Source organism: Vulpes lagopus, chromosome 5 (genome assembly GCF_018345385.1).
Source record: "Vulpes lagopus strain Blue_001 chromosome 5, ASM1834538v1, whole genome shotgun sequence".
In the NCBI taxonomy this organism is placed as follows: Eukaryota; Metazoa; Chordata; class Mammalia; order Carnivora; family Canidae; genus Vulpes; species Vulpes lagopus.
This window is the reverse complement of record NC_054828.1, coordinates 114955839-114983369: the sequence shown is the minus strand read 5'-3', so window position 1 is coordinate 114983369 and position 27531 is coordinate 114955839. Positions and strand designations below refer to the sequence as shown.

General features: G+C 39.6%; 1 protein-coding gene across 6 annotated transcripts in view; it reads right to left on the bottom strand.

Moving 5' to 3' along the window:
- The window catches only part of ITSN2 (intersectin 2), a 135935-nt gene extending 110151 nt beyond the window's left edge, over window positions 1-25784 (bottom strand). For 3 of the 6 annotated variants that reach the window (XM_041754056.1, XM_041754060.1, XM_041754063.1), the window contains exon 1: window positions 25128-25330. The gene's annotated coding sequence lies outside the window, so the exon portion shown is untranslated. Of the gene's footprint in view, window positions 1-25127; window positions 25331-25588 lie in introns of those variants that run through there. The other 3 variants (XM_041754058.1, XM_041754061.1, XM_041754059.1) reach the window with 2 other exon arrangements.
- Between the last annotated feature and the right edge of the window lie 1747 nt (window positions 25785-27531).

Genomic DNA, 27531 nt, shown 5'->3' with positions numbered 1-27531 from the left:
CTTCTTGAGTCTCAGATTCCTCATCTGTAAAAAATACTTTGCAGGAGCATTTTTTAAAGTATTAAGCATACTCCAGTACACTGCCTGACACATAATGAGTTTTTGATAAATGGCTGTTAGAGTGCAATAGAATTTTGAACCCTAAATTCATTATTTCACTACGAATAAATTCAAAATTCAAAATTTATTCCACAAATCTTGAGGATAAGACCAGTAGGGAGAGTGAAGATGTAGCAAACTTATAATAATGTACTATATTATTATATATACTGTACTATATATATGTACTGTATATAATGTACTATATTATAGTAATGTATAATAATTAAAGCTGTGAATTAAAACACTGCAAGAGAAACACTTGCACAAGAGAAACCAGAGAAAAAGACCATTCAGTAGTTCATCTATTTACACAATTCATTTAAATATTAACATTTTTAGAAGCCCAAGGAAAAACGTTTGCACAAGCCATTTGAACAAAGAAGGCATAAAGAAGAGTTCCACATCATGGTGGAAAGTGGCACCAGAGGAGCTGGCTAACCAGTTGCCAAGAAGTGCTATAAGGCACTGGATCTTAGTGAATTTAGTGTGCTCAAAGAGAAATACGACTGTATCAGTAAAACCATCAAAAATTAGTCACACCAACAAAAGACTGGTATATACATCCAATTTATTGATTTACAAAGAGAAATTTAACAGCCAAGAAAATGAATAGTAGCTTTTCTTCTTTATAAGGCAAACTATAACATCTACTAAATTTCAACCAGATCATTGTGTAGTGAGGGTAGGGAGTTACCAGTGATTAGAATGCTTAATGATATCAGGCATTGACAGTCAGATACATTTATCTACAAACAAGAATAAGCCAAGGGCTGCACAATAGGGATGGTTTGTTAAACCTCCAATAATGCTTTGAGTGACACTGCCAACTTTACTCTTCTGACTCCCAACTTTTCTGTATGCTACTACTATATACCATCCTTCCTCTTAAAGTGTATACTCTTTCTTTAAATGTTATTAATAAGCTTTAGTGCAGTTTATGCACAGCAAAGAAAACCATTAGCAAACTAAAAGACAACCTACTGAATGGGAGAAGATATTTACGAATGACCTGTCTGATTAAGGGTTAGTATCCAAAATATATAAAGAACATATAAAACTCAACAACCCAAAGACAAATAATTCATTTTAAAAAGACAGAAAGAAATTTCTTTAAAAAAGACATGCAGATGTCAACAAACACATGAAAAGACGCTCAATAATCACTAATCATCAGGGAAATGCAAATCAAAATCACAATGAGATGTCACTCACACCTGCCAGAATGGCTAAAATCAACACAAGAAACAAGTGTTGTAGAGGATGTGTAAAAAAAAAAAAAAAAAGGAACTCTCATGCACTACTGGTAAGAATGAGAACTGGTATAGCCACTGTGGAAAACAGTATGCAGGTTCCTCAAAAAATTAAAAACAGAATTACCAAAAAAAAAAAAAAAAAAATAGAACTACCATATGATCCAGTAATTCCACCACTGGGTATTTACCCAAAGAATGTGAAAACACTAATTTGAAAAGATAGACGCACCCTTATGTTTATTGCTGTATTATTTACCATAGCCAAGTTATGAAAGTAGCCCAAATGTCCACAGGCAGATAATGGATAAAGAAAATGTGGTATACATATAGAAGGGTCTATTACTCAGCCATAAAAAAAAAAAAAAAAAGAATGAAATCTTGCCATTTGCAACAACATGGATGGATCTAGAGGGTATAATGTTAAGTGAATAAGTCAGAGAAAGACAAACAGTATATGATTTTATTCATTTGTGGAATTTAAGAAACGAAACAAAGAAAAAAGACAAACCAGAAAAACAGACACTTAACTATGAGAACTGATGGCTACCAGAGTGGAGATGGTGGTGGGGAAAGGGTAAACTAGGTGAAAGGGATTAAGAGTATAATTATTATGGTGAATCACTTTGTGGTACACCTGAAACTAATATAACACTGTGTTAACTATAGAATTAAAAAAAAAAAAAAGCTTTATTGCCATGGAGCTTTAAAACTGTTACCACACTTAGACTTTACTTGCTAATACTCCTCCTAGGTAAGAGTAAATTTCACCTATGTATGAGTTGGTTTTTTCTTCACTCCTTTCTCAAAAGATAATATAAAGTTCAGGTATTGGAGCTGTGTACTACACAGAAAAATAATATCTAAACCATGGTAGGGTAGTTAAGAGCACAAAGGGTAAAAATTGTAATGTTAAGAACATTAGATTTGAACTTGTAGTTCACAAGGAGTGTTAAAAGACTTTAAGGAGAGGGACATAGATTTCACTCAAGACAATCAACGGTGAAGAAAGGGCCACAGCTGCCCCAGGGAGATCAGTTAGAGAAGAGATGAGAACAGTAACTGGCACCTGAACTAAAATAACGCAGTTGGAACAGGGCAGATGGGATGAGCTGGAAAAATAACTAAGGGTTTAAAACAGGTAGAACTCATGAACTCTTTAGATATGAAGGATTATGAGGTAAAAGGAATCAAAGCAATGACTCCCAGAATTTGTTTGTGAGACTGGGCGAACTGCAGTGTCACCAGTTTTAAGAAAAAATGAACAAAGAAGTCTCATAAATTATGACTGATACTTCCTCAATACAGAAATTCTCCAAAAAAGTGTAACTTTTACTTCTCCAATTTTAAATTGTCATCAGTAATGTTAAATCAAAATAACTCACGTGCCTGCAAAGAAACTGTTCACCTAGGGATATGCAGTAGCAAGACCTATTTTATTAGGTCTCTAAGACTGAGTTTCAAACTGTTAAGAGAAAAATCCTTCAAAAGTATTACATGCAACACATTGTATAAGTACATAGAAGCATGTGAATTACCAAAGACAGTTTGAAGAGAAAGCATGCACTTCCAAAAGACAAAGAATGGATCCCAGAGTCTCAAAGCCTTAATCAGTTAGATCTAGATCTAAAACTTAAAGATTATCTATCTAGGATTTCTGCTTACTCATTATATATTTTATGAATAATATAACAGAATGCTACATAATAGATGCTCAGTAATCACAGGTATAATTCTGTGATAAAACCAAAGAATGAATCAAATAATATGAGAAGGGAGGGCAAATCCCTTCAGGGAAGCTGAAGGTACTAGAATTACATTCTTCACCTGATACATGGGATTTAGCCAGCCATGCATGCGGGTACCATATTATTACATAGATGTAACATGTAACATCTGACTATGGTAGCCAAATTTGTTGAAACCAGTAAGCTTTTAAAGCATACTATTTTATATCTGCTACATTTATATTAATTCTCTCTAACCTGTTGTCAAATATTACCTCATGCTTAATAATTCTACTACTCTACTTGCAGAACAGTACTTGTACAAAGAAATAGAAATTTTGAAAAATTCAAGACACTTTATACTTAAAAAAATCAACTGTTTTACCTATATAATCATATTAGCTACAATTTATTATGCGCTTACTATTAATGCAATTCACTTCTATTAATCATCTACTATGTGTCATGCTTAGTACTGAGAATCTAATATGTTCCAGGTTATATACAAGGAGCTTCAAAGAAACAGGAACTTGTAGAATAGGCTTCCAGGTGCCAGATACTGCTAGACACCTAGATAGTGCTAATAACATTCACAATATCCCTGCAAGGGATACTGTACTCACTTCACAGATGAAGAAACAGAAAGGCTAAATTACTTGCCAATACTGAGTGACGAAGCCAGGATGCAAATCCCAAACCTGTATGTATGTATTTATTTATTTATGAGAGACACAAAGAGAGAGGCAGAGACACTGGCAGAAGGAGAAGCAGGCTCCATCAGGGAGCCCGATGTGGGACTCGATCCCAGAACTTCGGGATCATGCCCTGAGCAAAAGGCAGACTCTCAACCACTGAGCCCACCCAGGCGTCCCTAATTCTGTCAGTTATGTCAATATACTTCATATATTTTGATGGTCTGTAATTACGTGCAGAAATGCTTATAATTGCTTTGTCACGTTTATCACACTTTCTTCTCATTCTTCAACTCCCAACTCAATGGACCTCTTATCTGAAAGACTTGTGTCGGGATCCCTGGGTGGCGCAGCGGTTTAGCGCCTGCCTTTGGCCCAGGGCGCGATCCTGGAGACCCGGGATCGAATCCCACGTCGGGCTCCCGGTGCATGGAGCCTGCTTCTCCCTCTGCCTGTGTCTCTGCCTCTCTCTCTCTCTCTCTCTCTCTCTCTCTGTGTGACTATCATAAATAAATAAAAATTAAAAAAAAAATTGAAAGAATTGTGTCCTCTCCTCTCAGTTAATCATGGTGTCCTACGTTGTCCATGACACTTGTTCATTCCATAGTAACTTCATTTATTATACTGTATCATTTGCTGGATAGATGAATAAATGAATAGTTGGGTGAGATAAACAAAAATGAAGCAAGGGAAGCATGGAGCGAGGCACTATGGAACTGAATATACAGAAAAGAAACTCCAAACGACTTCCTCAAAACCCTGCAGGCATCAGGAGCTGCTACGGATTATAGACCAACTATCCTTTGCAACGTGGCCCTTCCATAACTTGTTACTTTTTAAGTATATTTTTAGAGAAAGTTTTATTGCCTGTTGAATTCTGAAGCTTTTATATTGGGATAGAAAGACTTGGGTTTTTCAATTATACTTTGCATCATGTTCATTAAACATTGTTAAATAAATTTGACTGAAAGTCTGACATTCAAAAGCAAGATAACCAAGTTCCTGAAGGCATATCTTATAAAACTTTCTCCAGTACCTCCTCCACTTCACGTGCTATGTACACAGAGCCAACTCTCCAAACTTACTGATTAGTTGGAGAAAATGTTCCTTCCTCAACTGATTCCTAAGGAGACCAAGGTCAGTCTCATGAGAAAATGACCAAAGCAAAATTACCTACTTCTTTACAGTTTCTCCAAGAAGATGAAATTTACAGAGTACATATATTCTCTATACCCTACCCATCTATCCCTTCTTTTATTCATCCATTTGCTTATTTATCAAACATGAATAATCACTATAATAAAAGACTTTGGAGAATGTTATGAGAACCCAGAGGACAGAACTACCACTATATGGGAGGTAAGTTAAACTAAGGCACATATCACAAAAGAGGTAACATTTGTGTAAGAACGACCTATGAGCAGCCTGGGTGGCTCAGTGGTTTAGCACTGCCTTCAGCCCAGGGCCTGATCCTGGAGACCCGGGATCAGGTCCCAAGTCAGTTTCCCTGCATGGGGCCTGCTTCTCCCTCTGCCCGTCTCTCTCTCTGTCTCTCTCTCATGAATAAATAAATGAAATCTTTAAAAAAGAGAACGATCTAACATGAGGTCAGTGGCAAAGTAAATGGGTTCCATGCATCCTCAGAGTGAGAGACATTGTATAGGTGTGTGGATGGGCACCGATACAGAGAAATGAAAAGTACCTGAATCTGAGGGAAGGACTGGTTAAAAGGAAAGTATACAGCCAGTATCATAGTAGAGCCTTTCCTATTCAAAGATGGTGTGATTTGAGAGCCATGTGATTTCAAAGAGCTCACTTAATCTTAAGTGTGAAAAGAGACCTTAAGAAACCCAATAGTTTTAAATTTTGCTCCCTGCTGTTCTAGAAATCTCAGAGATACAAGAGAGGTTGGGTAGGGAAGAGGAATGGAGGGGTTGGGAGAAGATATCAATTTCAATGAAAGTAGCTCTGCTTTTGTATTTTACATACTGAGGCTTCTCTATAATATTTTATGTGATTTTTTAAAAGAGAGTTAAATAGCATACTGAATTCCATCCCCTTCATTTTAGAAACTAAAGAGAAGCCAAAGAGATTAACTTGCCAAGATCACACAATTTAAGGAACAAAGTATGTCATGCTAATGATTTGCATTTCCCTGTGCATGACATGGAGAGCCAGTATTTATTCAAGATAGACACCCAGATTTGGTAGTCACTAGGGACTGGAAATAGCTATCATCATATCAGTGAGTGGCTTTATCTAGGGAAAGCATATATAAGAAAGAAGAACCTCATCTTTTAAGGGCAGAGGAAGAGAATTCTGACAAACAATATAGGAACTGAACCGGATTTGAGTATCTTGAGATAGGGACACCAGTTATGAGTAAGTGGTATAATCCAGGTGGTAAGATCTGAACTTGGACAATAGAGAAGAGACATTTCTGAGCTAGAATGGACAGCATTTTCTGATTAGCTAAATGCTGCTGATATAAGAAGAGCATTAAGATAAGTTTCTATCTTGGGTGACTGTAGAATTGTAACATTAACCAAGACAGAGGCTCTAAGAAAGTAGAAATTTGGATACCAGATTTGGAGGATACAAAATGTTCACTTTTGAGTCCATCAAAATCATAGAAGAGAACACAGGCAACACCCTTTTTGAACTCGGCCACAGTAACTTCTTGCAAGATACATCCACAAAGGCAAAAGAAACAAAAGCAAAAATGAACTATTGGGACTTCATCAAGATAAGAAGCTTTTGCACAGCAAAGGATACAGTCAACAAAACTAAAAGACAACCTACAGAATGGGAGAAGATATTTGCAAATGACATATCAGATAAAGGGCTAGTTTCCAAAATCTATAAAGAACTTATTAAACTCAACACCAAAGAAACAAACAATCCAATCATGAAATGGGCAAAAGACATGAAGAGAAATCTCACAGAGGAAGACATGGACATGACCAACATGCACATGAGAAAATGCTCTGCATCACTTGCCATCAGGGAAATACAAATCAAAACCACAATGAGATACCACTCACACCAGTGAGAATGGGGAAAATTAACAAGGCAGGAAACAACAAAAGTTGGAGAGGATGTGGAGAAAAGGGAACCCTCTTACACTGTTGGTGGGAATGTGAACTGGTGCAGCCACTCTGGAAAACTGTGTGGAGGTTCCTCAAAGAGTTAAAAATAGACCTGCCCTACGACCCAGCAATTGCACTGTTGGGGATTTACCCCAAAGATTCAGATGCAATGAAACGTCGGGACACCTGCACCCCGATGTTTCTATCAGCAATGGCCACAATAGCCAAACTGTGGAAGGAGCCTCGGTGTCCATCGAAAGATGAATGGATAAAGAAGATGTGCTTTATGTATACAATGGAATATTACTCAGCAATTAGAAACGACAAATACCCACCATTTGCTTCAACATGGATGGAACTGGAGGGTATTATGCTGAGTGAAATAAGTCAATCGGAGAAGGACAAACAGTGTATGTTCTCATTCATTTGGGGAATATAAATAATAGTGAAAGGGAATATAAAGGAAGGGAAAAGAAATGTTGGGAAATATCAGGAAGGGAGACAGAACATAAAGACTCCTAACTCGGGGAAACGAACTAGGGGTGGTGGAAGGGGAGGAGGGCGGGTGTTGGAGGGGAATGGGTGACGGGCACTGAGGTGGACACTTGACGGGATGAGCACTGGGTGTTTTTCTGTATGTTGGTAAACTGAACACCAATAAAAATTAATTTAAAAAAATTTCAAAAAAAAAAAAAACACAAAATGTTCACTTTTCAGGTTACCTAATCTGATGCACCTATAAAGACATCCAGGTGGAAACGTTACGAGATGGTAAGGATTCTGTCCAAGCTGGAGATCCAAATTTGGTAGTTACCAGGGAATGACATTCCACAAAAAGCATGCACAGGAAACAGGAGAAGAACACTCAGAACAGAGGTTGAAAAAAAGGAAAAATCAGAATACAGGTTAAAGAAAAGCATTTCAAGGAGATGATGGTCATAATTGTCAAATATCACAGAAGTCAAGACTAAGCCATTAGTTTTGGCAATCTGTACAGGAACTTGCTGTAAAAGTCAAAATAAAGTAGACCAAGCAGTAATTGGGAGGTGAAGTGTAGGTGACTCAAGAAGTATGTTATTAAAAGACAGAAAAGGGGTGGGAGGAGAGATAAGAGGCTTTAGGAAAGAGGCAAGGTTATAAGACTTTCCTTTTAGATGGGAGAACAAAACTATTTTTAGAGAAAGAGGAAGAGATTTAATTTCCAAAAGAAGGAAAAACGGTTACCTAATAATGAAAGCTAGAGTCCAGAGAAAGTAGACAGCTCTAGAGTATAAAGCTAGAACATGGGGCACATATTTCTGGCTCTGAGAATATAGGACAAAAAAGATAGTTAAGGATGAGTAAAGACATATTTAAGTTTGGAAGCAGAGGGAAAAGGAGTTAAGTAAGTACAGCTTTTCTTTGCAACTCTTTTTTTTCTCTCTTTTCTTTGGGCCCAGAGAGTCCAAAGGGCAGGGCTGAAAACAAACTTCAATCTCTTGGGTCCCCAGGTACCTAAGCACAAATTTCTCAAGTAACAAGAGAAGGTAGCATTCAATTGTGTTCCCATGAATCAACCAGGTATGCGCATTTCAGCTTGTGCTCACCTAGCTATCCCTTACAAATACATTTGTTACATGACTGTGGGGAAAAAAACATTCCAGGCCAAGGTAATATGTGCAAAAACAGAGTGAAGAGTGTGTTCTGGGAAAATAGGTGGGGGTTTATTCACATGAAATGTCGAAGAGCTTAACAATGCAAGGAACTATAACAATAGTGTAAAAATAAGTATTATATTGATACCTAGGTGATAAAAATGTAAATCAGCACCATAACTTTTCTGGAAAGGAATCTGGAAATGGACTTATTTAGCCTGCCTTCTTCCAAAAAGAATTAAAGCTCCTGCAAAAATACAAACACGCTAAATTAAAAAGTAGATGGGTAAATGAAGGTAAATAGAAAATAAGTGATTGATTTCACTTTTCATATGTTTGACGTTCTTCATAAATAAAAGTTGAAAAAGACACCTACTGTATCTGACTCGACCACTGGCTCTTCCTCAGTTGTTCCCTAGAATCACCATGGCAGTTCCTCAACTGCTTTCACACCTACCTCACCATCCCCTTTCCACCATTATTCCCATACTTCCTGGTGAAGTCAATATCCACACAAACGAACCTGCTCACATCCTGGCCTCCAAGTCTGAACCCTGATATATTCCAAATGTCTTATCCTCCATCTTATCTTAGCCAGGCACTTCCAGGTCCCACCCTAGGCCTTGTTATCATGATGACTGCACTCCTCTGTAACCCACTTCAAGCCTCCCTTCACCAGAGTCTCATTCAACAGCCCACTCTTTCTAGTTCCCAGACTCCAGCAATTCTCGAACTCTGCCAGGACCTACAAAATAATGGTCGTTGCAATTTGTCACTGTCCCTTGTTTTTCCTTATGTCCTAACATCCTCTTCCTTAGGTCCTAATATCCCTCCTTACCCAAATTAAGTATCGCAGTCCACGATCGTAAATAAGTCATTGTATACACCCTCAAGTTCACTTTCCCCTCTTCTTGTATACTATGCATCTGGTAAAACCCTACTGCTATTCCATGGGCACATGAATGAAGGTGTTGACTGACAGACATCATTTTAAACTCCTGAACGCTAACTCCCGCCAGCCTGACAAGTCCATGTTTCCCTAGCCCATCTGCTCCCCTTCTCCTGGCCCCTCCATGACCATTTCACACTTCTTTCCCTCACTCTCCCAAACTCTCAACATGTGTCATAAATGCTTTTTATCCAGCTTATTGCCTTTCAATTTGAAGGCATCTTTTACTATATCACCTTATTTTCATAAGAAAATTTGTCAATTTTTTCTGACTACTGAGTACACAAATTAGATTAATTCATTCAATAGAGAAAGAATCAAGAAAATAAATTTCAGAATATTACATGTGTATTACAAATCATAATTTCCAGACTGTAATAGATAGGTAATGTTTGTGGTACAAAGTAAATTTTTAAAAAATACACAATTCTAGAATATGGATGCAAATATTCAAAATTATATATGTGGGCAGCCTGGGTGGCTCCGTGGTTTAGCGCTGACTTTGGCCCAGGGCGTGATCCTGGAGACCCACGTCAGGCTCCCTGCATGGAGCCTGCTTCTCCCTCTGCCTCTGCCTCTCTGTCTCTCTCTCTCTCATGAATAAATAAAATCTTAAAAAAAAAATTATATATGCACATGTCAAGGATTAGAAGAAAACCTCTTAAGGGAAAGGATCTTCTCCCTCTCCCCCTCCTGCTCATGCTCATGTTCTCTAAAATAAATAAATACTTTCTTTAAAAAAAGCATTAGTATGTAAAAGTAGTTGACTTAAGTTGGAAGAATTTTTTATTTTCCAAATTTTGTTGTTGTTATTTTTTAAAAATCTCATATAAAACACATATACCAAAATGTGAAGTAACTAAAAACAAACAAATTTGGACTACTACTCAGCTATTAAAAAAATAAAATTTGCCATTTGCAATGACGTGGATAGAACTAGAGGGTGTTATGCTAAGTGAAATAAGTCAATCAGAGAAAGACAATTATCATCTGGTCTCACCCATGTGGAATTTAAGAAACAAAACAGGATCATTGGGGAAGAGAAGAAAAAATAAAACGATGAAATCAGAGAGTGAGACAAACCATAAAAGACTTAATTACAGGAAACAAACTGAGGGTTAATCGAGGGGCAGGGGTGGGGGGTGGGGGGATGGGGTAACTAGGTGATGGGCATTAAGGAGGGCACATGATACAATGAGCACTGGGTGTTATATAAGACTGATGAATTCCTGACCTCTACCTCTGAAGCTAATAATACATTATATGTTAACTAACTTAATTTAAATTTAAAAATATGTAAAAAAAGTTACTAGATATATAAAACAGAAAAAAATCAAAATAAAAACAGACAAATATTATGACTTTAGTAATTCAAAGAAGAGAAGTCTATTGGTAAATTTATTTGTCTTAAAAAATGAGCAATGCCTTCTATGGGGGTTTTTCTCTGGACATCAATTGGATGTCCAACAATTCAATTCTGACACTATCTAGAGTTAAGTGGTCCCCACAGGTTAGGCCTTAGTCCCATGAGACTGCCTCTGTTTCAGGCACTGGTCACTAGTCCTGGGCCATCTTCTGACCAGCCGGCTACAAATCAGGGATTCCCATGATCCCCTCCTTGGGTTGATAATTTGCTAGGAAAGCTCTCAGAACTTAGGAAAAAAAATTATTTACATTTACTGTTTTAATATAAAGGATACAATTCGGAACAGCCAAATGGAAGAGACACACTGGGCAAGGTATGGGGGACAGGGCATGGAGCTTCCATGCCCTCTCCAGGCATATCATCCTCCCAGCACCTCAATGCATTCACCAATCTGGATGCTCTCTGAATATCAATGTTCTAGAGCTTTTATAGAGCTCAACCTCCAGTGCCCAACTCCTCTTCCTGAAGGTTGGCACATGGGGTGAAAGGTATCCTAATCCTCAGGCTATATAGGGGTAACACTCTAAGCCACCTCATTAGCATACCTCAGGTATAATGGGAAAGGGCTTACTATGAGTAAAAGACACTTCTACCACTCAGGAAATTCCAAAAATTTTAGGAGGACAGGAACTAGGGACCAAGACCATATATATTTTTGTATTCTACTACACACTCTTAATTTTAACACAATAGCAAATATAACCCAGAGCCTTGCCTTTGTCTATATTTTAGTCTATTATAAACAATATTAAGTAACAAATCTGTTTTACAGAAACATTTAACTAAAATTATCAATCTCCTCTCAAACCCTACCATGCTACATCTAGTGCTAGCGTTACAGAGAAAAAAAAAGTACACTCTTCCACACACATCCTACTACAGAGGCCTAAAGAGACTGGCATCCAAAACCAACACCACACACAGAAAGTCCATCTGCAACAGGTAGTTTCCAACCTTAACCCAATACAAACAGAACAAGAGAGTAAAGAAAATGAAACCAGTAGCCGATCGGTACAAAAGCATCCATCTATTTTCCTATTCTATCAGTCCAATTTAAGGTGGGTTTTTAAAAATATCAGTATGTTTCAATTACTGGAAAATATACTATCACTGCAGCAAAAAGAATGCTCTTAAATAGAACATCCCAATCCACTGAGGAAGCAAATATAAAATAACAAATGTGGAATGAGGATTTTATTTTTTAAAGATTTTATTTATTTACTGAGACACACAGAAAGAGAGACAGAGACACAGGCAGAGGGAGAAGCAAGCTCTGCAAGGAGCCCGATGTGGAACCTGATCCCAGGACTCCAGGATCATGCCCAAAGCGGAAGGCAGGTGCTTAACCGCTGAGCCACCCGGGTGTCCCTGGAATGAGGATTTTAAAAGCAAACTCCAAGCTCTGAGAGGGAGAAAAACTAACACAAAGCAAGACAGAGATACCCTATTATGGAATTATTTCCACCAAAACCAACAGTGGGTCCAGAAAATATCTCTGAACATTAATACTAATCCAAACAAGGTCTTGCTTCCCCCAAATACTTCGAAAACATAAATTTACAAATTCTCTTCACCAATCTGAGTTTTTTCATTTTGAGGAGCCATGGACTTAAAAAAACAATCTGGCAAACTTATAGTTGCTCTTTCTGGAAAAAACACAAATGCACAAAATGTGGCATACAATTCCTAAGGTTTTAGACCTCTAAAGCCAATACAGAGGATTCATGTATTCCACAGCTAAGGCTTTATTTTTATTTTTTTTTTAGGATTTTATTTATTTACTTGACAGAGAGCGAGAGAGAGAGAGAGAGAGCGCACAAATCAGCACAAGAAGGCAGAGTGGCAGACAGAGGGAGAGAGAGAAGCAGACTCCCAGCTAAGCAGAGAGCCCAATGTGGGGGGTTGAACTGAGGAGAGCTGAAGGCAGACGCTTAACCAACTGAGGTACCCAGGTGTACCATAGCTAAGGCTCTTAATTATAAATACACTAAGTCCCACTTTTAAAAATGTATACAAATTTACAATTTTAGAGTGGGAAATAATCCTTCCATTATTTTCAAACCAATCTAACCATGGCCCACCTAAGTGGCACAAGAGACCCAACCTAAGTACCTGCTTCCATTTTCCAAAAGAAAAATAACTCCATGATGAAGAATTATACATGCAACAGTTGCAAAAGAGCAAAATGGGCTCACAAAAATCAAAGACTATGAACATGAAATAGTAGCCCTTAAGAAATAAGAAAATAACTTGCATTTTAGTGTCACTCATCAGGAAAAGCCTTCTGACCTAGCATGTGCCTTGAACCATACTGGAGAAGCAGCAATCTAATCCAAAAATTTCAGCCATTTTTCCACTGCGATTCTATGTAATAGCTCATTAGTAGTATAAAATCTAATCTCCTAAATTGGATCCCTCATATATTGCTGGTAGGAATGTAAAATGATTTAGTGCTTTGGAAAACAATTTGGCAGTTTCTCAAAATGCTAAGCATAGGTTACCATGTATCACCAATTTCACCCCTAGGTATGAACCCAAGAGAAATGAAAACCTAAACCTATGTCCACACAAAAATGTGTATACAGATGCTCACAGCAGTATTATTCATAATAGCCAAAAGGTGGAAACAATCCAAATGTCTATCTCCTGATGACTGGATAAACCAAATGTGATATATCCATACAACAGAATAGCCATAAAAAGGAGTGAATTATTCATATTATAATTATTCATATATGCTATAACAAAGAATTATTCATGTATGCTATAATATGGAAAAACATTATAGTTGTAAAAGAAACCAAGCACAAAAGACCACACAAATTTTATGTTCCCATTTACATAAAATGTCCAGAAGAGGCAAATCCATAATTGACAAAAAGTAAATTATTAGTTGCCAAGGGCTGGGGGTGTTGGGGGGAAATAGGAATGGCAGCTAATGGATAAGGGGGTTCTTTGGGGGATGATGAAAATGTTCTAAAATTAGAGGGTGCCTGGGTGGCTCAGTCAGTTAAATGTCTGCCTTCGGCTCAGGTCATGATCCTGGGGTCCTGGGATCTGGTCCTGCATAGGGCTCTCTGGTTGACGGGGAGTCTGCTTCTCCCTCTCCGCCTCTCCCCACTGCTCCTGCTCTCTTCCTCCCTTTCAAATAAATATATTTTTAAAAAATGTTCTAAAATTAGATATTGGTGATGGCTGCACAATTTTGTGAATATAATAAAAGTCACAGAATTGTAAAATTTAAAAGGCTGAATTTTATGGTATGAATTATATCTCAACAAAACTGTTACATTAAAAATCTAATCTCCTTCACATGGTTTACAAGGTGTTTTAGGGTTTATTCTCTGCCTACTTCTGTACTGTTGGAGTATGTTCTCACCTTTATCTCTGCCCCATCTTATTTCATTCCTCCCTCTTTGAACCTGTGGAACTACCTACCTCCTCAATGATACTTCCATTTACAAAAGCTTCTGTTGCCACATTCCTGTTTCATCTTGTATACATCTCCACTAAACTACATCTACCTAGTATTTTTATTTATTATTTTTTTAAAGATTTATTTATTTATTTATTCATGATAGATATATATATAGAGAGAGAGAAAGAGGCAGAGACACAGGAGGAGAGAGAGAAGCAGGCTCCATGCCGGGAGCCCGATGTGGGACTCGATCCCGGGACTCCAGGATCGCGCCCTGGGTCAAAGGCAGGCACCAAACTGCTGAGCCACCCAAGGATCTCCAACCCAGTATTTTTAAACTTTATTTTCATGCCAACCACCTCTATGACACTGTGAAGTCCTATGAATTTCTCTTCATGTTCATATACCTAGTGTCCAGAAGTCAGCCATGTGACTGGCACTAAGATATCCTTTAAGAAGCACAAATGCTTTAACTGTCAGAGGTTAGGATTCTTTCAATTGCAATGAGGACAAGAAGGCTGATAACTTGAACTCTGAAAATACATCAACCAACTTGTGTTGAAATCCCAGCAGAGATACTCCTTAGTTTTGTGGACTCCACATGACATAGCTTCAACTTCCTAACCTATAAGTGCCATATCTAAATGCCAGGTTGTTCTAAGTGAATGTCTGTAAAACATCTGACATATAGAAGGTGCTCATAAATGATGGCAATTATTATTATTTCAACATTATTTTTAATACAATAGTTATCTTGATTTTCACAATAGTAATTGGTACTTTAGTTTGTTGTACCAATTACTAATAAAAAGGGCATATTTTTCTTACTTTAATCAATATCTGAGAAAAAGGTTACTATTATTTCTATCTAAAGGCTTAGGGTCCCAATATGTAAAGCATGTTGAGACTTAAAAGCTTCAAAGATACTTTTCTATACAAACCTAGTTACTACTTCTAGTTCTGCAATTTAGCCATCTTCAGCCTAAGATGTTTAAATACAGATTATAAATTTGAACTTTTATAAATGTTTAGTCTACAAAGAATCAACCAATAAACTAAGCAAGTATAAACAGAAATGGTAAACTAATACTGAAGTCGTTACTACTCAAATAATACTGCAGATTTAAATTAAATCAATTTTAGAAGAACTAGTCAACAACTGAACAAGACAATTCACCCACACAAAGGGGAAAAAAACACCTAAGAATAGCTTGTGACTCAGCCTGCACCGCTGTAAGGGGAAGGTGGGGGGAACCGGCTATTGGGTCTGTTCTCTTCAGTCTCAGATAAGGACTAAATATTAGAACTATTTACTTGTCTTGAGTAAGAAATACAGAGGGAGGGACACTAGGTGGCTCAGAGGTTAAGCGTCTGCCTTTGGCTCAGGGAGTGATCCCAGGAGTCTCCAGATGAGTCCCACATTGTGCTCCCTGCATGTGATCCTTCCTTCTCCTTCTGCCTATGTCTCTGCCTCTCTCCCTCTGTGTCACTCATGAATAAATAAATAAAATCAGAAGAAAGAAAGAAAGAAAGAAAGAAGAAAGAAAGAAAGAAAGAAAGAAAGAAAGAAAGAAAGAAGAAAGAAAAGAAGGAGGAGGAGGAGGAGGAAAAGAAGAAGAAGAAAGAAGAAAGAAGAAGAAGAAAGAAGAAGAAAGAAGAAGAGAGAAGAAAGAAGAAGAAAGAAGAAAGAAGAAAGAAGAAGAAGAAGAAGAAGAAGAGAAGAAGAAGAAGAAGAAGTAGTAGTAGTAGTAGTAGTAGTAGTAGTAGTAGTAGTAGTAGTAGTAGTAGTATGGGGGAAATGTGAAGATATTTACTGCAATTATTAGTTATTATAGAAAAAAAACGGGTAGTGACATGAGTGCCTAACAATTGGGAATACACTGAACTCCAAGTATCATGCTGCTACTTAAATCAAGTATCAAATTCACAATGGTATCTAAATTATATCTCAATAAACCTACTTTTAAAAACATAAGTTTGGCTAAACCATGCAATAACATGGAAACTGGTTATGTTCTTTCAATTAAAAGTTTATGATATAAATGTGTATCATTATGAAAATAATAACAGCAGCCAATAATTACCGAATACTTACCAAATTTCAAGCCTGACACATAGGTCTTTACATGATATCACTGACATCATCATTATATCAGGGCCATCCTGGAAGGGTCTGAGGCTCAGGGCCAGTCACCAACTGCGAGGTTGGCCCAAGGTAAATTACAGTCTAAAAAAGGTCTCATCGTAAACAATTTCATAGGTCCCTTGAGAATGTTAAATTTTTGAAACTGAACTTTGACTATTTCAGAAAACGTAATGTGTCCCTGATATGCTGCCCCCTTTCCTCCCATAGCCCAGGGCAGCAGCCCCAGCTAACCCAACCAAAAGACAGGCCTGATTATTATTGTTACATTTATAAAGAATTTATGAGATGGCCACACCAAACATACATTATCTCTTCATCTTCCTGACAACTCTAAGTATTATTATGAAATCTCCACTTTTAAAGGAAGGGAAAACCGAGGCTTAGTGAGACTGTTACACTTACAAAGCTAATAAAAAGCTAAGCTGGAACTAAAACTCCACTCAGCAAAAGCCATGTTATTCTTTAAATTTTTTTTTTTTTTTTTTTTTTTTTTATTTTATGATAGGCACACAGTGAGAGAGAGAGAGAGAGGCAGAGACACAGGCAGAGGGAGAAGCAGGCTCCGTGCACCGGGAGCCTGACGTGGGATTCGATCCCGAGTCTCCAGGATCGCGCCCTGGGCCAAAGGCAGGCGCCAAACCGCTGCGCCACCCAGGGATCCCAAGCCATGTTATTCTTAACTACCATGTGGTATTATAAAACATGCACAACAATGTATATGTTAAAAACAACAAAAAAAAAAGTCAGAGTGGGTAGGAGACACCAAAATGTGGTTTTTATTGGCTGGTGGTCTTCGAATGACATTAACTTTTTCTCCTACTTTTTTCTCCTATTTTACAAAGTTTCTTTAATCAGCATGTATTATTTTACCAATAAATGTAAGTTTAAGTTACATAATGAGAAATAAAGTTAAATTGAAAGAGGAAAAGGGGGACACCTGGGGGGCTCAGCAGTTGAGTATCTGCCTTCAGCTCAGGGTATGATCCCGGGTTTGAGGACTGAGTCCCACATCAGGCTCCCTGCATGGAGCCTGCTTCTCCCTCTGCCTGTGTCTCTCTGCCTCACAGAGACACAGAGAGATCTGTGTCTCTCATGAATAAATAAAATCTAAAAAAAAAAAAAAAAGTTAATACAATTCAGAGACCAGCAGGCAGTATCAAAATTAAACTAGTAAATTTAGAGGAAAATGTCTCTTAACAAAATCAGAACAGAAACGTAATAAATGCTGGAAAGAAAAGGAACTGAGATCTAATCAAATACCCCAATGGCCAGAGAGGAGTGTGACTAGAACCCCAAGACCCCAAAGACAACAGCTTCACAGTTCTCTCCCCTAACGACCCTACGGCACTTCAAGATCCTACCAGAATTACATCAGGACCCTCCAACTGCCCCTCTTAGCCTGGAAAAAAGAGGAAAGTCAGAAGAGAAACTGAGCTAAAAGGAAAAGATTTGGAAGGAAAATTCAAATATTCTGAACACTAGAACAGGTGTACTGGGGTGAAAGGGATATTTTCTCAGGCTTTTCCAGAGGCAAGGCTGATAATCCCCAAGGCCATTCTAGGTAACTTGCTGTTCCCAGAATGGGAAATTTCCTAGTCTGTTTTCATTCAATTTGTTTCTAGGTCTCTCCTTTCCCCACTTTCCTCCCAGGCCTTCTAAGCCCAGTTCCAATGTTATGTCCTTGGTATAAGTTTCTTTATATACTTGGAAGGTGGATTCCCTTTTTGATATCACCATCATCATCATGAGCACCTTTAATTCCAATCAACAAATATTTACCAAGTTATGAGTTGTATAAGACCTGGATAAGATGTGTAAGAGCAGGGAATATAGAAGAGCAATCCCAGAAGAAATGCCTCAACTGAGTAATGAAGAACTAATCAATTAATAAGTATCATCTAGTAGGCTAGAAAAAGAGATTTTTAGGACTTGGGAACAGAAATAGGCAAAGACACAGAGGAAAAAGATGTTTGAGAATTAAAAGAAAATGTCAGAGGACTCTGTAAACAAGGCTAATAACAGCACCTATCCTATAGGAATGTTGTAAAAATTAAATGAGGGAATCAATGTAGTGAATTAAAATAGTGCTGTATATGGGAGGTACTATATAAATGATAGCTATGATCATTGATAAATATCTAAAAACAAAATTAAGAAACAAACGGGAAAAAATTTATCTACATGGTAAAGAGTTACTATTCTTAAACATAAAGAATCCTTAGAAATAAACGAGAGATGAAAATGCCTAAGAAGTGAGAAAGGGCAGAGATCTCAAAGAAGAAAAATCTTTCAAAGTATAACTTCAATAATGAAGAAAAACAAGATAGTCTTTAACAAATTAGTAGATTTAAAAAAAAAAAAAAACAATGTTTCTGAGGATGTGGGAAACAGGACTGGTTTCACTGGCAGCACACTTTGGTACTGACAAGTTTTTCTGGAAGACAACTTGGCAATACATTTATAAAGGCCACAGGAAGTGCCCATACCTTTTGATATATGACTCCTACAACTACTTGTTAATTTACTCTAAGGAAATATAGATGTGCACACAGATACGGTTACAAAGATGTTAACTGTACATAGTTTAAAATTTTTTTAAAAAATTACAAAATACTTTAATGCTATAAAACCAATATGAGCCCAAGATGCAGAGTCAGACTAAGTTCATATTCTCTACCACTTATTAGCTATGGGATCTTGGGAAAATTACTAAACCTGTCCTTGTTCAATCTTAACAATAAATAAATAAATAATAGACTAGCTCTTAGGGAGAAGCTGAAGATTAAATGAGTAAAAATATGGAAGATAAATATGCAATAAAATAGAATGTTTTTGATAAATGCTAGTAAGCTAAAAAAGCAGATTACATAGCAGAGTGTATAATTCCATTTTTTGCAAAGAAAAATTTCTAGAAGGAGATCCACCAAAATATTAATACTGACTATTTCTCTGGGTAATATGACTATTAGAGACTATTATTTTCTTCTTTCAATCTGCTTGTTGCTTTACAATTTTCCAATTTTCTGGGTGCAAACCCAACAGAAATATCGTGATTATAGACATTTATGTTACAATGATGTAAAATACTAAGTTTACTCATAAAACACACACAATAATCTTTTCCCAGATCTTGAATTCCTTAATAGTAACTTCAAATAAGGCAAATTTAGTTCTCCCAATTACCCCCCACCCAACTGCTCACACATTCCCTGTACCCTCATTTCCTACCTTACTTTTCTCCATAGCCCTAGCAAATTCTAACTTCTAGACATTTTATTATCTCTCCTCCTTCTTGACTGTAAGGAGCACAATGGCAGGAATGAGCTCATATGCTCATTGCCTGGACCAGTTCCTGGCATGAAGGAATTCAGTATTTATTTTAAAAAAAATTAATTTGGTACCAGATTTATGAGTAACTTCTGTTGGGTTTAATTCTTTAAAGATGAAAAATGGCCGTTGATAATAAAGAAAAAGTTAAAGCAGATGACAGAAAATGGGGAGGGGAGAGGCTCCCTCCCTCCCCATTGAAGCACCTAGAAATACAAATGTGAGGTAAAGTCAATCTAATGAGGAAAGCAGTAACAAAGATGTATTTAAGAAGGAGTTGCAACAAGTACTTTTTTGAGATGAGGTCACCATCATGCTACCAAGACTATAAAACCTAGATACTGGAGGGACACCTGGGTGGCTCAGCACCTGATCCCAGGGCCTGGGATCGAGTCCTGCTCTAGGCTCCTTGTGGGGAGCCTGCTTCTTCCTCTGCCTATGTCTCTGCCTGTGTCTCTCATGAATAAATAAATAAAACCTTTAAAAAACAACGAGATATTGGAGTAATGTTCAAAAAAAGTTTTAGTTTATCTGTATCTAGTCTAAATGGCTCTGAACATCTCAAGCATACAAGTGACTCATCTCTCTGGACCCAGTGGAACGCTGGATCCTTGGAGCCCAAAACTTCAAATCAGAATCACAGAATGAGAACCAGACACCAGAAGGAAGGAGAGGTGGACAGAGAAACCCTTCCAATATAGGCTGTCTCTTCAGTAAGACAGAATCAATTTATAAGCTGGAACTTCACTGGAACTTTGGAAGAGGGAAAGCCTAAAATGGTCTTGATGAGGAGAAAGTAAACAGAAATTAAACTTTAGCTTCTGTTCTACCATTCAGGTTTCCAGGACTTACCACAAAGTTACAAAGTGCTACACATACATGCATCTTAGTCCACATCATTCTCTGCAAATTTCATTAATCTTGAAGTTCTCACTTACATTCACCAAAATGTATTCCATGCTCACTAAAAAGTAAAATTACCAAATGCTATATATGCTGTGAAATTTATTAACCTGCCCTACTTCTTATATTTAAGCACTCATTCTTAAGTGTGAAAGAGGAGCAGTAGGGTGGTGAAAAGTGTCCAAATACATATACCAATGTGTTTAAGGAAAAAGAATATGATAAAGCAGTAGTTATCAGTGCCCTCCTATCAGAAAAAATAAACCTTCCTGGGGTTTATCTGCATGGACTCTCCAAGTTTGATGCGGCCCACCATTCTTGACCATTCTTTCCCATTGTCAGCCTCATACCAGGCAAGCATTCTTCACACTGAAAAGTTCATTATTTAAAAAAAAAAAAAAAAAAAAAAAAAAAGTACATTATTTAAGCACCTGGATTTGAAGACTTGGAAGTGATAATCTAAAGCAGTAGTTTCTTTTGCAGATATAGATGTTTTCTTCTTTTAGGCTATGTTTCTCCCCTACCTCAAATTAAGGGGACTAAAAAGACAGATTCTTTAGGGCGGATATGGGATTCTGGATCAGTTCTTTTATTTTCCAGACGTCTTATATGGATTGTTTGATGATAAGATTTAAAAAGGAGGCAAAAAAAGTTAATTTTTTCCAGTCATTAGGTAAAAAGACCCTTCCCTCCCAAAAAAAAAAAAAAAAAAGCATTAAACTAGTTTGAACTTTCTCACTGAAGCTAATTGGAATAGTGGTAACATTTATTGGGCACTTATACTAGGCAATAGTCACTGTGCTAAGCACTTTATATTACATACAATAAAACTATGAGATAGATACATTTTATAGATGAGAAACAGAAGCTGAGAATTAAAATCAGTTGCTCAAGGTCATACAGCTTTTTGGTGTTGGGAGTTAGGAGCAGGAGGATTAACTTGCAAGCCAGTATCTTATCTACTATGGTTACAATGCAAATAAGTGAAATTTTTATTAACCACAACACTTTTTCTAAAGTGAATATGCATAAGTGAAGAAAATAATCTAGGAAACATAAAACACTTACTTAAATGAGACAAGTTAAATGTCTATCACCTGGTAATAGATCCCTAAATGTCTCCTATAACCACTGCTGAATAGCTTCACAAGTAACTAAATCAGCGTCCTGATATAGCTGTGAAATGATTTTTTAAGTGGATCTCTCAAAAATAATACTATACATTTGCAAATGAAATATGCTGCCCTCTTAGAGTTGTATAAATACCTTATTTTTTGATGTAGTCACTGCCCTATTTCTGCCGTTTCCTCTCTTCCTCCCCCACTTCCTCTCTGCCTTAAGATCCTTTAAGATCAGTTCAGTTCCTCCTTCTCAAAGAATACCTACAAAAATGCAGTCTACCCAAAAGGACTCTAACACCAGCAGCTGTCTTCTGTCATCAGTTGCTGTGCTCTATAGTTACAGGAGGGTACAAGTAAAATCTAAACTCAAGAAAAAAAGCCAGCATCTCTGATGCACCTTCATCTTCAGATCTATTCACCTACAGAATTAATTCTTTCAGATTTTATGTATTTATTCATGAGAGACACAAAGAGAAAGAGGCAGAGACACAGGCAGAGGGAGAAGCAGAGAGAGCCCGATGCGGGACTAGATCTCGGGATTCCAGGATCACACCCTGGGGCAAAGGCAGACGCTCAACTGCTGAGCCACCCAGGCGTTCCTACAGAATTAATTCTAAACATTCTTTTTTCTCTACTTCACACTTGGAATCCTGCCTTTAACAATTAGTTCACCAAAAAAGTCTGCCTTTTCTTAGTCTTTCTTCAAAAGTAGTTATTTCACACATTTTTCCCTAAGTAAGGTATTGAAAAGATCAGAATCCAAAAAGAAGAGAAAAAAAGAAGGAAGCAAATGCACCGACAGGAATAAATACACCACATTTTTAGTAATGTAAGTTTTAGTGATATAATTTAGTAATATAATTAGTTTATTCTGAATCATTTCTGGAACCTGTTCATAAAATGCTTTACAAGTAAATATAGTATATAAGAATGCTACTTACCAGTAGGCTAACACGTATTTTCATTCATTGACTTATACGACAAATATTTATTGAATGCCCAAATAACTTTTTAAAAAAAATTTCTGAATCTAGAGGGGTGATAAACGCACAGGTGCTAAAGTTAGAAGGATCTTGGTTTGAAACCTGGCTCTTGTATTTAGTAGCTCAGAGAGCAGTTAACTTCCAGATAGCATTTCACTCATTAAGTTGATAGGAAAAAAAGAACTACCCTTATGATCTTTGTGAGCTTTCACTGATTATGCAAAACAGCACAAGGCCTAACATGTACTAAGTGCTCAAAAAATAACAATGGTAAATATATTTTGCTACTGAAGAAGGTAGTTGAAGGAGATGGCCAATAAAATGTTCTTTTTGTCTTACAAGTAAGATGAAAATTTGTGAAACTCTATTAAAGATACATTAAAAATAAAAACCTTAAGGTTATGAGGGAATATTCCACTTTAAAAAAAAAGGAAGTGTTTGCTATGTAGGGTGAAATGACTAAAAAATAAAGAAGAAAAAGAGATGTATTTAAAAAAAACCCAAAAGCTCCAGATGTGGTCTTAGGTGCAGAGAGGTTCCTTATATATTTATTTTTTTGCAAAAATCCCATTTTTTATTTATTTATTTTTATTTATTTATTTATGATAGTCACACAGAGTGAGAGAGGGAGGCAGAGACACAGGCAGAGGGAGAAGCAGGCTCCATGCACCGGGAGCCCGACGTGGGATTCGATCCCGGGTCTCCAGGATCGCGCCCTGGGCCAAAGGCAGGCGCCAAACCGCTGCGCCACCCAGGGATCCCAAAAATCCCATTTTTTATAACTATAATTGCAATCCCAGAATATGCCTAACACATTTCCTCGTATTCAGAAGAGATTGAGGTTTTAGCCTTGAGACCTGAACAACAGTAACTTTCTGCTCAATAATTCAGTATAGGTCAGGTTTTTTCAGACCATTCTACTTTTCCTTATAAAGGTGAGCGGAGGGAATAAATACACTAGAACATTAAAAAATACAAGGTGTTTTGCTGCTCATTAATATTGCATTAAAACAGCAGCAATGCACATTTTTCCATGCCCTTGAAAAATATAAAATTGTTTTTAAGTTAAGATTTTAAAAACAACTTCCACCTTCTTCTATACTTTTGAAATGACAAGAGATAAATGTCAATCACACCTCAATAAAGCTGGGGGTGGGTGGGAGGCAGAAATTACTAGGCACAGCCAAAGAGACCTAAAGGTATGCACATCAGAGTTGCTACTGTCTTTAAAATTTGAGGGACGTTATTAATTGATGTAAAGATTTTACGTGATGTTTCCAGATTGCCTTTAGGTTTCAGCACTAACAATATAGCAACCCGGTACAGGGAAAGAGGCAATTAATTTTAAGAGGCTTAAGAAGCTTAACCTAAATTAAGCTAACACAACACAAAATTCCAAGTCACACCTCGCCCATCTCAGGGGTAAGCAAAGTAAACACTAGTGAAAACGAAGTACAGCATTTAAGAAAGCGATCATTTTTGGGTTAACCTTAATTCCTAAACCGGCTAGCTCTACCAAACATATTCCCAATTCATAATTTTAATGCGAGTCTCAAATGCAAGCATACTTGCCATCGGCAATCATTCAACGCCAAAGCACACGATCGATCATCACCCCAATACTGCATGTTTTCACAGAATGCAAAGCCAACTGTAGTTTCAGTCTCTGTTTACCCATTCACTACGCACATGCAGGCATCTTTTACAAAATAATAATAATAATAATAAGCAATAAACTTTACTGTGGTCTGAGAGATCACATCTCTCCGGGCTTCCTGTATACCCTGGACGTCAATAACGCGAAAGTCAAATCGTTAACATTTCCCAACTTTGGGTTAAGGCGAGCGGCGGACGCCCAGCATCCGCCCACTGGCTGCTCGTGACTCGGGCTACTTTGACGCACCGGGATGCGGCTCACCTGACATTCCGCACCAGCCATTACCAAGGAAAGCCAACTCTGTGAGGGAAAAAAAAGGGCGGGGGGGACCCGAGGAAGCGTGCGGGGGCCCCCACGGGCCCTCTTCTGGCGGCGCCCCGAGCACAAGCGGCCGCGCCGCCCCCGGCCCTCCGCGCCGCCCGCACCTGCCGGGGAGGCCGGGGGCCTCGAGACCCGGCCCCGACCCTCCGCGTCCGCCCGGGGCCCCGCCGCGGGGGCAGGAACCGGGAGCGGAGGTTTCCGCCCGGCGCCGCCGAGCCCGCCGGGGGCCTAGCTCCGGCTCCCGAGGGCCGGTCCGCGGCGGCCGGGGCGCACAGCCGCCTCCCGGCCCGGCCCGCCGAGCCTCCCCGCGGCGAGCGCGGCGGCGGCGGCGCCAGCACCTGCCCCGCGCCCTCCCGCCGCCCGGGCCGGCCGCCTCACCCACCTGGCGCCCCCGCCGCGCCTGCCGCTCGTCACAGCGCGACCCCGCGCCCCTCGGCACCGGCAGCGCGGCCGCGGGCGGACGCCGGGAGACGCTGCTCGGCCGCCGCCGCCGCCGCCCGGTTCGTCTCCAGGCCGCCGGCAGCGAACCTGTTGCGCAGCCTGTCACGGCCGCTCGGGCTCCGCGGCGCCGCCTCAGCCCCACAACAACATGGCGGCCGCGGCCTCCGCAGGAAGCCGGGGGGCGGGGAGCGAGGCGACGGGCCGGGCAGCTGACGGCCCGCCCGCCCGCCGGCGGCGGCCCGCACCCCTCGGGAGCCCGCAGTCGGCGGGGGCGCGGCTCCTCCCCCCCAGAGTCCCGGGGCGCCGGACCCCGCGGGCCTGGTGCCAGGGCCCCGCTGTCCCCTCGGGGACGCCCCGAAGCCCCGGGCCCCGCTGCCCTTCCCCGGAGCGGCGGCGGCCCACCTGGCTCCTCCCCCCCGAGGTGCCATGCTGAGGTCGGGTGGTGCCCTTCCTGCCGCTGCGGAACCCCAGGGTTTCGGTGGAAGGCCTGGCCGCCTGGGACGCGTGCCTGTTGCACCCCACGTGGGCCTCTCCCCGAGCCGACTCTCAGGTTAGCCCGCTGCTGTGGGAGCTGGAACTCTGCAGAGGGATCTGAGGCCGGAGCGGGAGGTCGTCCTGGCCCTTGCTTCTGGTCTGGGAGAGCCCCGGATGGACTGGCCGCACCCAAGGCCGTCGGTCCAGCATGCCTCACCCTCCTCAGTGCCACATGAAGAAGGCCAACATGATGGGACCTCCACACCCGCCTTTTTGGGAGAGCAGCTACCCCCTAGACTGTCATGAGCACTAAAACGTCCATCCGGCCCCCAACCCCACCACCTGGTCTGCAGGAGCTGAACATTTCTTCCCCACGCTACGGCCTTGAGATCAGAGTATCTCTTTTTTCTCAACACTTCCAGCCCCTCATCTCCTCACAAAACACCAGACTATACCCTTGCCCTTGACACGACACTCCTAGAGAAGGGCTTTCCGTTAGCTGGGGTTGGAGGCGGAGGCATGGTGCCTGTGGGGTTAACAAGACCCAGTATTTCTATTGGCTATCAGAGGCAGAGTGGGGGCTCACCCCATGCACAAAATTCATATCCCCGTGACTGAACGTTGGTAAAGGAGAAATCTGTGCAGGTCAAGTGGTCCCACGGCTTCATTACTTACCTGTGAGGGCAGGAGAAGGTAGCAAGTCTAGCTCTAGAGGGATAGGTCAAGGCTTAGGCCTATCTGAACTGGCCAACCAACTTGTGAGGAATTTAGCAAACGTCTGTGATGATAAACAGGCTTTTCCCGCTCTCACACTCAGTGTTTTTCCTAACTCTTCGATTAGGACCTGACCAAGACCTGACAGACAGGTCCTGCACTTTGGTGACACAGCGATGCCTGACTCCTTTGTGTTAGTCTAGGAAGTCCCTTACCTACTGGGGACCAGTTAATCTGACCCTTATCTCCTGGAGACCAGTCAATCTGCAAACAAGTCACCCAAGCTAGGAACAACACTCTTGACCACATGGTCTCATTCCCATGGCGCACGTCACTGATTAATTGTGGTAATTTCTTTCTGAGCCCATATTCAAGAGTCTCAGCCTCTGAATCTTTCTTAGCATAATGCTCCAGAGACTTGGTCAAGGGGCAAAACCTGTTTTTTTTTATTCCTGATAGGCAAATAGCTGGTCTCCATTTCCCTCCCACCATTTGGTCAATGTCATTTGTGTCTCTGGGTTCTGGACCTGGTGAAATTCACTCTCAATCCCTTTTCTTTTCAAGGGAGGTGCCAAATCCTCGGCAGAACAAAAATTAAGTTTGTTTAAAAGCTTATTTATAAATAAAAGAAAAAAACTCTTTGAATATCTCCCTAAATAAGCCAAAAATTTAGCAATTCTCGTGGAAATTGGTGTCCTGTATACAACTGGGAGCCTTTAGGATCTCAACTGCTGCAACATTATCTCAGAGTTCCAAAAGGTACTTTGAGGCCAGTTTGTCATTCAGTATGGAATGTCATAGATCATTCAGTATCTATGATTTATATAGGTGATCGTACGTCTTTGATATCCTTTTCTATTCACAGAGCATACCTTGGAACTATATATGTAAATTTTCTCCTTGGTATTTCCCAAATCCCACCACCTCTTGTTTATCTCCAAGACCAACTGGTGATCAGATACTTGAAGGAACTAAGTACTACCCAAGACCTAGAGACATACCTGTCAAGTCTAAAGTAGATTAGGAGTTATTGTAGGGTGAGAAGGCAGAGAGGTCAGGGAGGGGACTAGGTATGTTACATTTTTCTTCCCCGAATTCTTCCACAATTTAGAATAGTTTCTTAGGCCTATTCCTAACAACCTAGCTTTTACTGGGGG